General features: G+C 44.2%; 1 protein-coding gene across 1 annotated transcript in view; it reads left to right on the forward strand.

The window, feature by feature from the left end:
• CCND3 (cyclin D3) overlaps nt 1–9,368 on the forward strand; it is a 65,022-nt gene that overhangs the window by 34,549 nt on the left and 21,105 nt on the right. The gene's annotated exons all lie outside the window — the stretch shown is intronic.

The following is a 9,368-nucleotide window of genomic DNA, read 5'->3' on the forward strand; positions in this document are numbered from 1 at the left end:
ACTGACCATTTATACTTGCTCTGTTTTCTATCCTTAAGGTGATTTCTCTATCCCACAGCAATTCAATTCATTAGAGCGTTTGGTGTGGGACTTGGTCAAAGGCTTTTTAGAAGTCCAGAAATACTAGATCAGCAGATCCACATGCTTGCTGACACCCTTGAAGCACAGCAATAGATTGGTAAAGCATAACTTCCCTTTAGAAAAGCCATGCTGATTTCTTACTAGTGAGTCCTGTTCATCCATGTGCTGAATAATCCATTTTAATTCTTCTTTCTACCCATTTGCCAGGACCAGAGGTTAGATTCACTGGCATACTTATTCTCTAGGTCCCTTCTGGAGCCCTTTTTAAAGGCTGGAGATGCACTGGCAACCCTTTGGCACTGAGACTTTTTAATGACAAGTTATGCACTACAGTAAATAGTCCCTCAATTTAAGATTGGAGCTCCTTGCTTCAAGACTCTAGGCCAGGTAAATACCATCAGGTCCTGGTGAATTGCAACAGTTTCATTAATCTCTCCCCTCTAAAAGCTCATGTACTGATACCTCAGTTTTTGTCTTTTCTACTGACATGTCCCCTGGGAGGAATGGCTCTGGCAAGGGAATCTCTCTAACATCTTCCATAGAGAAGACTGATGCAAAGGACCCATTTAAATTTCTTGGCAAGGAATATATCCTTTCTTAATGCTCCTTTTACACCCTGATCATCCAATGGCCGGACTGACGCTCTGGCAGGCTTCCTACTTCTAATGTACTTGAAGAAATGCATATTGTTACATTTTATGTCTCTAGCAAATGTCTTGTCAAATTCTCATGTAGCTTGTCTTACAGTTTTGCATTTGACTTGTCAGAGTTTGTGCTCTTTTTTATTTCCCTCATTTGGATTTGACTTTCATCTTAAATGAAGCCTCGCCCTTGCCCCCTCCTCTTTCATAGCCTCCTTTACTCTTCCATTTATCCTTTATGGTTCCTTTTTGGCCTGGTTTCTTCTTTTTTTTTTTTCAATTTATGGTATGCATTTACACCGTGTCTCCAACATGGAGTTTGCAATTATTTACCCTGCTTTGGTGTCCTTTTTAAACTCTTTCTAAAGAGCTTCTAACCTTCTCAGTCATCTCAGCAACTTGAGCGTGGTTCTGCTCGATATGCCTTTGCTTTTCTTCCACCACTTTCCCAAGCTTGCAAAACCTTACACAGATGCCTCTCCCACTCCTCCCATTTTGCATAGGACACAGACCAAGCTGGTTTTTATTACTGCAGCACCCAATTGTGGACCATGACGTCCTCATGTATGCCTTGAGGCTTCCCCCGTGGCTGCTCCCAGTAAAGCTCTTTGACTAGTATCAACGGAGGCTGTTGGGAGGGAGTAGGGTGTGGAGTGGGGAGGAATCTAGTCTAGCTCATGAAGATCCATAGATGGGTGATTAGAAGCATGTCTCGTGTGACGCCGTCTTGGAGAGATCTGGCAGCTGAACCAAGAAGGTAGCCTGCTCAGCACATTGTTTGCTCCTGCAAACGTTAGCACTTGTTATGGGGACACGGTCTGTTGGTTCACCTTATAAATAATTATACCCTACTACAAAAATAAACCAAGAAGACTGTTCATATTTGGTTGTCAGTTTACAGTGGGAAGGAAACTCACCGTTTAATTGCTACAGATAGTATCCTCGTAGCAGCCTGACCCCAGGTGTCACAGTTTTTGAGGGAGCCTATTCTCCTCTGCCCTGGGTAGTCAGATCAGCCTGGTAGAGCTCTACATCTGCTTTGCTCTTGCTATGCGCTGGCATAATCAAGGTGGAAGGCAAAGGAGAATCAGGCTCCCTGTGCAAAGTATAATGGTACATCCATCTCCCCAGCAGCCAGGACGAAGGCTAGAAGAGGCCAGCTGATGCAGACTCGAAACAAGCAGTTTGATCCACGCTGGCTGACATGGCTCGTATATAACACCAAATTTTGCATTTGGGACAATCTGGGGTCATTGCAATGCAGGCCTGCAAGAATGTAAATGGGAATGCAATTCATCCCCTAAAACACCTCTAGTCACAGAGCTTACTTCATTAGTGTCATGCCTGACAATGAATATGTTGTTATTGTCGCAGAGTATTCACAACATTAATGTGACAGCATGTCTCTTTATGGGATTAATTGTACCTGCAAGAAACCTGCCGACAGAACCACAACTATATTATCTTTTATAATGGAGGCCAAAAATCTTGTGGAGCTGGATATAATCACGAAAGCAATGCAATAATGTCTGCGCCTGCAGGAAACAGCATTCATCTCATGGAATGCAGTCGGATGCTTGGAGGAGGGGACTCTTGCAGCAGAAGCTCTAGGTTGGTTCCAGCTGTGCTTTGACTCGCTCTGTGGTCCTGGATAAGCCACAGCACTTGTCTCCACCTTGGCTTCTCCTGCCCCGCAGAAAGCACAGCAAAGCTCAGTTCTCCAGTATTCATTAACCCTCAGATGTGTGATATTGGAGCCCTTGCCTAGTGTTATTCTTCTCCTTTGGGTCTAACGTGGGGATGTGTATGAGATAAGAGAGGTGGGTTTATCATTTCAGCTGCAGAAGGGACATGCATCCCAGTTCCACGGTTTAGTAGTGCTAGCAGCAGAGCTCCCGGGTGATCTTTGGAAACAGCCTCTTAGGCTTCACGTCTGACCGGCTGCAATGAACAGCGCTTCCGAGCATGCAAAGCTGGAGCAGCCACTGCTCTCCCATGTTACTAGAGGAAATGCAATCACCTCCACACCCAGGGGGACCATCTAATTGATTCAGCCCTCGTTTAAACCTGCCAAAACCGGTGGGGTGTAAATCAGAGTGAAACTGCAGCTTCTGTCCCTCCCCACTCCATTGCTGGTTCGAGGCTCTTCCTTTCAATTCCACCAGGGGCAAACCAAGTGTAGCTAGCAAGTCTAGTGGAAAGGATTATTGGCCATCTGTGGCAGGGGTTGCCTTCCTTTGAAAAACCCCGGTAGTACTCTCTCCAGCCCTTTTTCTAAGGGATCCCCGCGCCAGGTGCAGTGCAGCTGGGGGAAATGAGAAAAGCTTCATTCATTCTCTTTCATCCTCCTCACCAAAGCTTCTACATGCACATGTGGAGCATATCACACACACAATGCACATATGTACCACATGTGCACAGATCCACACTCCTCTCCTCCATGAGCAGCATCCCCGCTCAATGGCAGCAGCCTCACTCAGAGGACCAAATACGTAGCAGACTCCATAGGTTTCATCTGAGTTCTCCCCCCTGCTGCCCTGACACCAGTTCCGTCATTGGCCCACGGTGTTATGCTTCAGTGTCAGGCTTTGAGTCCCTTGAGGTGGGAGAGATAACCGAATAGGTGTAAATGCAAACTTTGATCTAAAAAAAACCATCCTAACATGAGTCTTGCAGCCTGTCTTTGAGTGTTTCTTGTCATTGCCGGCTGCAATTCCACAATCCTGCTCCTCAGTGCGTGAGCCTCGGCACCTATCTCCAAAGCACGATGAGCCCACGCTTGTGTGCATGCACACGCACATGCATCCAAACTGACTCCTTCATGCCACCCTTCTTAAAGGGGAAGTTTAGATCTGGATCAGGACTTTTTGGCTGCTCCTCCCTTCCTCCACCCAGCTCAATAAAGCTGCAGCCAATGCCCTTCTATTTTGGGAAAGTTCAGAGTTCAGAGCCCTGGTGTCGAAGTTTGGGAGTTGGACACCATGACTCGTTCATCTAAGTGTTTGGGGGTGAGCAGTTCCACTGTCACTCCGGAAGTTGTGGCGTGTCCCCAGCAGCAGAAGCCGTGATGTTGCGCTAGATGAGGTTGGGGCCGCAGCACCCATAGATTCTGTGCAGGGGCGGCATGGGGCCCTTCTGCAGCCAGTCCTATGGGACAGCTCAAGGCAATAGTACAGACTCCATTGATATGTGGGTCCTCTGACATATGGGACACAGTGGGATGTAGGTATGTCCTGTGCGGAGCAGCACTCAGCCTTGGAATCGAGCAGTGCTATAGTGTCTGGGTTTAGGGTCTTAGACTGCAAACTCTTTGCAGCAGGCACTTGTGAATAAACATAGACATGATCGTTCAAACTTAATTCCCGTAGGCCATTTACCGTCGTAGCTCTTTGCATCACTAGTTCTCAAAGCATTTTACAAAGAAGGTCAGTCTTGGTCCCCCTTTTGCAGAGGGGGATACTGAGACACAGATGATTTGCCTCAAGTCACCCCTCAGCCAAGCCAGGCACAGAACCAAGGCATCCTGACTGCTAGTTCAGTGCCGGCTCCTGCACGACACTGCCTCGTTAGTGGTTACATTGGCATGTAAAGAGTCACTTGCTGCCTTTGCCACACTGAATGAAAACAAAAATAACTTGTAACCAAAAAGGATAAAACACAGGTTAAAACATCAAAACCACAGAATCGTGTGAACAAAGCTTGGGCAATGCAATCCATTCAGGGCATGGACCAGTGAAGGGGTGCAAAGAACCAGAGGGGCAGGGCATTTTGAAAAAAAACCCACTTTTGATGCATAAAATGTAAGAGCTCTTTTTAAAATTTGCTTAAATTTGCAAGCAAAAATAATCTCCTAAAATTAACTAAATATAATCTCAATTTAGGGGCTTTCCAAACTGCTGTTGATTTCTGAAAATAGTTTCAGCTCTGCATTTCTGTCTCTCTGTCTTTCTGTCTTTCCATCTTTCTTTCCATCTTTCTTTCTGTCGTTCCATCTTTCTGTCATTAGTTTTTGAAGTGCCTATTTCAGTGACAAAACTGAATGTTCACCTGGGGATGCCTGAGCTTTGTGGTACCAGTTTGAGTAAATGAAAATGTGATATAGTTTTAGAACGCTCTAGGAAAAGGGAACAAAAGCAGCAAAAAAGATGCTAAAAATGGCAGGTGAATAGCTAGACAAAGGGTCAGGTGGAGCCCTGCTTTGACCTGGATCCTCAGCTGGTATAAACTGGCCCAGTGCTGTTGAAATTGCTGGCTTCATCTGGAGATTCACCTTTTCTCAAGTCAGACCCAGCGTGCTCCCACAGTACTGAGGCACCTGAAACCAATAGCCACTTTTGCTAATTTTATCCTAAATAATTGCTACAAGGTCACAATCCTGACTCAGTTGCAAAGCCCCAGGGCACACAAAAACACAACGGTCTTCCCTGTTCATAGAAGTAGCTATTTTCTATCATTTTAACTTCTGTGCAAGCAACCCAAGCTAAGAGCTTTCTACAGGCTGCCATTGAACCGCTTTAACTGTGGTTGAGAAACTAGTATCACTAAATAAAACTCAGGCTGGGCACAGCATAGCAGTAGCTTATTCCCAAGCTATACAGGTATTAATAACTTGATGGTCCTATTTGTGTAGCTAAACCAGGATTATACTGATATAATTGGGTTAGTTCACAATCCCACCCTGTGTATGGAGCAGGCCTTCTTCAGCCAGCTCGTTGCATCTGCTAAAGGACATCTAAGCCTTGCTGAGGTTCTGTTCCCTTCCCCCTCCACATGATATCACCACAGATTAGTTATTTGTACTCAAGTTTGACCAAGTTAAAGGAAACAGAGTGCAATGGTTGCCAATATTAAGAAATAATATTAGGAAATACATCCCATGTGTCAAGACTGCGCTCAAGCTGAACTCTCACTGCAGTGAATGGAAATCTTTCCTAAGAAAAGGATGATTAAGTTAGGAAAAGGACTTCAATGGGCCCTTTAAGGAGGCAGCTGTTTAAGCAGGGTGTCAGGAAAAGGGATTTCTGGGTTTTGTTACCCACTGAACTGCTGTATGACCTTTTTAACTCCTCTGTGAAATAGCATTCACTTCCATAAAATGGACAGAATGTCTACCTCCGGAAGGTGGTGTGGGTTCTCATGTTTAACTAATTCAGATTTCTACAGTGCTTTGAGATCCCGAAGTGAAAAGTTTTGGGGGTATTTCCTACAGCATATTTTGTATAGATTAACTAATTTGTGAGAGTTTGGTTTTTATGTCTGATATGTAAGTGAATTAGTTTCATTATGATATTACTGATGATGCTTTAGTTGCAATTTGACAGAAAAAAAACAGTTTCACGTTGACAGTTCAGAGCTGGGTAGAAGATGGCTGCAAAATATAAGATATCGGAAAGGCAAAAAATGCATGGCTGAGATATTACAATTGTGTCTATGGACAGATGTCACGGGACAGATCTCAGCTGATGCAAATCAGTGTTGCTCAGTCAACTGCGTTACGCCAGGTGAAGATTTGGCACAAAGTGCCCTTGTTATATGAACAGCTTCTATATCACTTTAGCCTTCTTCCTATGACGGTCTGAGCATGAGTTTGATACCAGCTGAGAATCTGATCCGGTAGCCACACTGGCCCTTTAAAAGCTCCTAATCCTGGTGACTCTCTTAAATTCATCATCAGCATACCGAAATAATGATCCCTCTTGGTGATTCAGCAAAGAATAACATTGCTGGTCTGAGATCCTGTAAGTCTAGAAACCCTCAATTTTTTTCTTTTACTCTGAAGGAATTTCCTTTTTTTACATTGCTGAGTTCTCTGCTACTGAGGCCAGGAAGTTGTCTATCTACAGTCAACAGTGACCAAAATTTGGTTTTCCTGGAATTCTCTCCCTTCCCTCCACACACCCACACAACAGGCTTTTCAGGACTCCTGCAGTCTGTAATTTGCCTTTCTAGCCTGATAATGTGGTTGCAGAGGCATCAGTTTTGCTAAGTCATCATCTGGAAGGAACACTTTCTTATGCCACAACCTTCATTTTTTCCCTTATGTCCCCTGTCTACCACTGAGCCTGGCTGCAGCATATTCCTAACCGGCCGAATTAAAACCACCCATGTGGACAGTGAGAAATGTGAGAGAGGCCATTGTGTCTGGGGTACGGCCTGAAACTTTCAATTTCAACAGGCACAGTCCAGACAACACAGGGACCCAGAATCCAATGGGTCCGATGCGGTTTTCCTTTGCTTGGCTAAAGAAAATATGTTTCAATCTATTTTTACTGCAAAACATGGGATTCAAGGTCCTTCTCTTTGCTTGTACAAAACAAAAGATGCTGCCCACAATAAAAGAATGGGGGACATCCTGGATTAAATTCAGCTGATTGGTCTACAAAAATCTCTCTCATGGATTCTTCAAATATTTTGTGTCCGCAGACCTAGGAGGCTTTTGTGGAATGTGAAGAAAAGTTACAACAGGAGGTAGCTTTTACAGTTCTGTCACCCACTGAAATGCCTCTTTTTTCATTTCAAGACTGGGGTTGAATCGGTGTCATTCAAGCCTCTACGTTTTGCTCATCCTTCTACTCCTGTTCCATGTTACCTTGCTATGGGATTTTTTTAATGCAATCAGCATTATAATGCTATGACATTGGCATCTTTAAAAATGACTAGATCCCATAAGTATAAGAGATGAGTACAGAGAGAGGGATGCTGAAGGTCCTTAGGAGAGATCATTCAAGCTCTGTGAGTCTGGATTGTAGGAACAGAACCTCGCCGTGTGAATTGCATCAAATCCGGTCCATACATGAGCTTCATGCTCATGGAGGTATAAAATGAGCAGCAGTTTTGAACTTTGAAAGCTTTGATTTAAAAAGAGTATGGTATGTTCTCTTTTGACTCTTCAGATTAAAGGTTTCCAAATAGGACAAAGCGCCTAAACCAAAGAGTGCAAAAAACAGTTCTGTTCATTCTTGATGAAAAGGTTGTGTTTTTAAATGGCTGAAGAAGGACAAAAATGTGAGGTGCCTCAATGTGGTAGTGAATGCAGATGGGGATAGATGGACAAAAAGGATCAACCCAGACATCTGCTAGGTCATTTCAGTTTCTGCCTCCTATGATCCCATGTCCATAACTTGTAATTTTAAACATATTTCTAAGAGTACAGGTCACAGCGGATACTCCATCTTAAGACACTGTGCATGACATTGCTTCCAGCACATCCATGATTTCCATGTAACCCATTTCTCCCAAACGTGGAGGCTTGAATATACATATCCCAAGGCTCCAAGCTTTTGGCCACACTGATCTGAAGGCATCTGCCACTTCTCGACACACCAAGAGTGGACTTTGCACAGTAACGCTGCAGTATGAATTGCTACACGTGACCCTTTGCAAAACTGCATAGTAGGAACTCCTCGTGAGGCATTTAATCCTAGACTGGATAAAGGAGTAGAAAATATGGTAGAGAACAAGATTAAGCTGACCAAGAGTATTACTTAGATCATCTAGAAGTGATCTTCTACCACCAACATCTATAATTATCTAATTTATTTCTTGCTTCAAATTGCTCATGCACTTGCCATATGACTGCATCATATGGCAACCTGATAGCAACCAAGAGGCTCATACAAGATGACCATTCCCTTCTAACACCGTCCCTTTCAAAATCAATAGAGCAGTTTGCAAAAATTGGCCCTTTGAGGTGACATTACCCAGATTCATTTTCAACCTAAGGAAAGTGTTTTTGTCATCTTTAATTTTTCAAGCTTGAAGAAACTCCCTTCAGTTGTTTTTCTAATACTATAACTGTGACAGAAAAATATGCTTTACTATCCCTGTTCTGAAGAGAAAGAAGAATAAGTGGACAACTGCCTCAGGCACTTCTTTAGCTGTTAGGAACTCTTGTATTGCAAAACCATTATTCCATGGGGTTAAAAATGCCAGTGCCTTCAAAAATCACATCTACTCAAACTCCCAGCATTGCCATCTCCCATCATAGAAAATGAAGGTCGGAAAGGCACCTCAGGAGGTCACCTGTAGTCCAACCCCTGCTCAAAGCAGGACCGTTCCCATCTAGATCATCCCAACCAAGGCTTTGTCAAGCCAGGTCTTAAAAACCTCCAAGAATGGAGAGTCCACCACCTCTCTGGGGAACCTGTCCCAGTGCTGCACTAGTGTTAGCAATGCCAGGGCAGCTTTTATGGAGGAAAAAGCCAGGTGCAGACAACCCTTCAACATACATGCAGCTGGTTATTCTCAGAACATCGACGGATTGTGAACAAAAATAGCTACAGAGTTAAATATGGAAGAGAGAATAATAGAAATCAGACATAAAAGACTGAAATGGGAACTCTTCTGAACCCTCCAGGATTTACCCGTTTTTAACCCAGTGAATCGGTATCCCGCCATCACGACTCGGGAGCTTTGCAGATCCTGCAATGTGATGGTATGACATTGTGGCTCCAGCAGACCACATGGCTGCCTAGGTAGGACAATACTGAAGAAGGGCAGTCAATATAATGCGTGCTCAGAAATTGCAATGGCTGTAAAACCCCTGCAAGCTAGTCCTTCCCATGGGTTTTTCAGTCCAGTCCCTCTCTTTCCTAGCCCTCTGAGCTGGGGGGGCTCTGCGTTTGAATGGATGAGACTGATGGGTGG

This window comes from Alligator sinensis, unplaced genomic scaffold, assembly GCF_000455745.1.
Source record: "Alligator sinensis unplaced genomic scaffold, ASM45574v1 scaffold872_2, whole genome shotgun sequence".
Lineage (NCBI taxonomy): Eukaryota > Metazoa > Chordata > Crocodylia > Alligatoridae > Alligator > Alligator sinensis.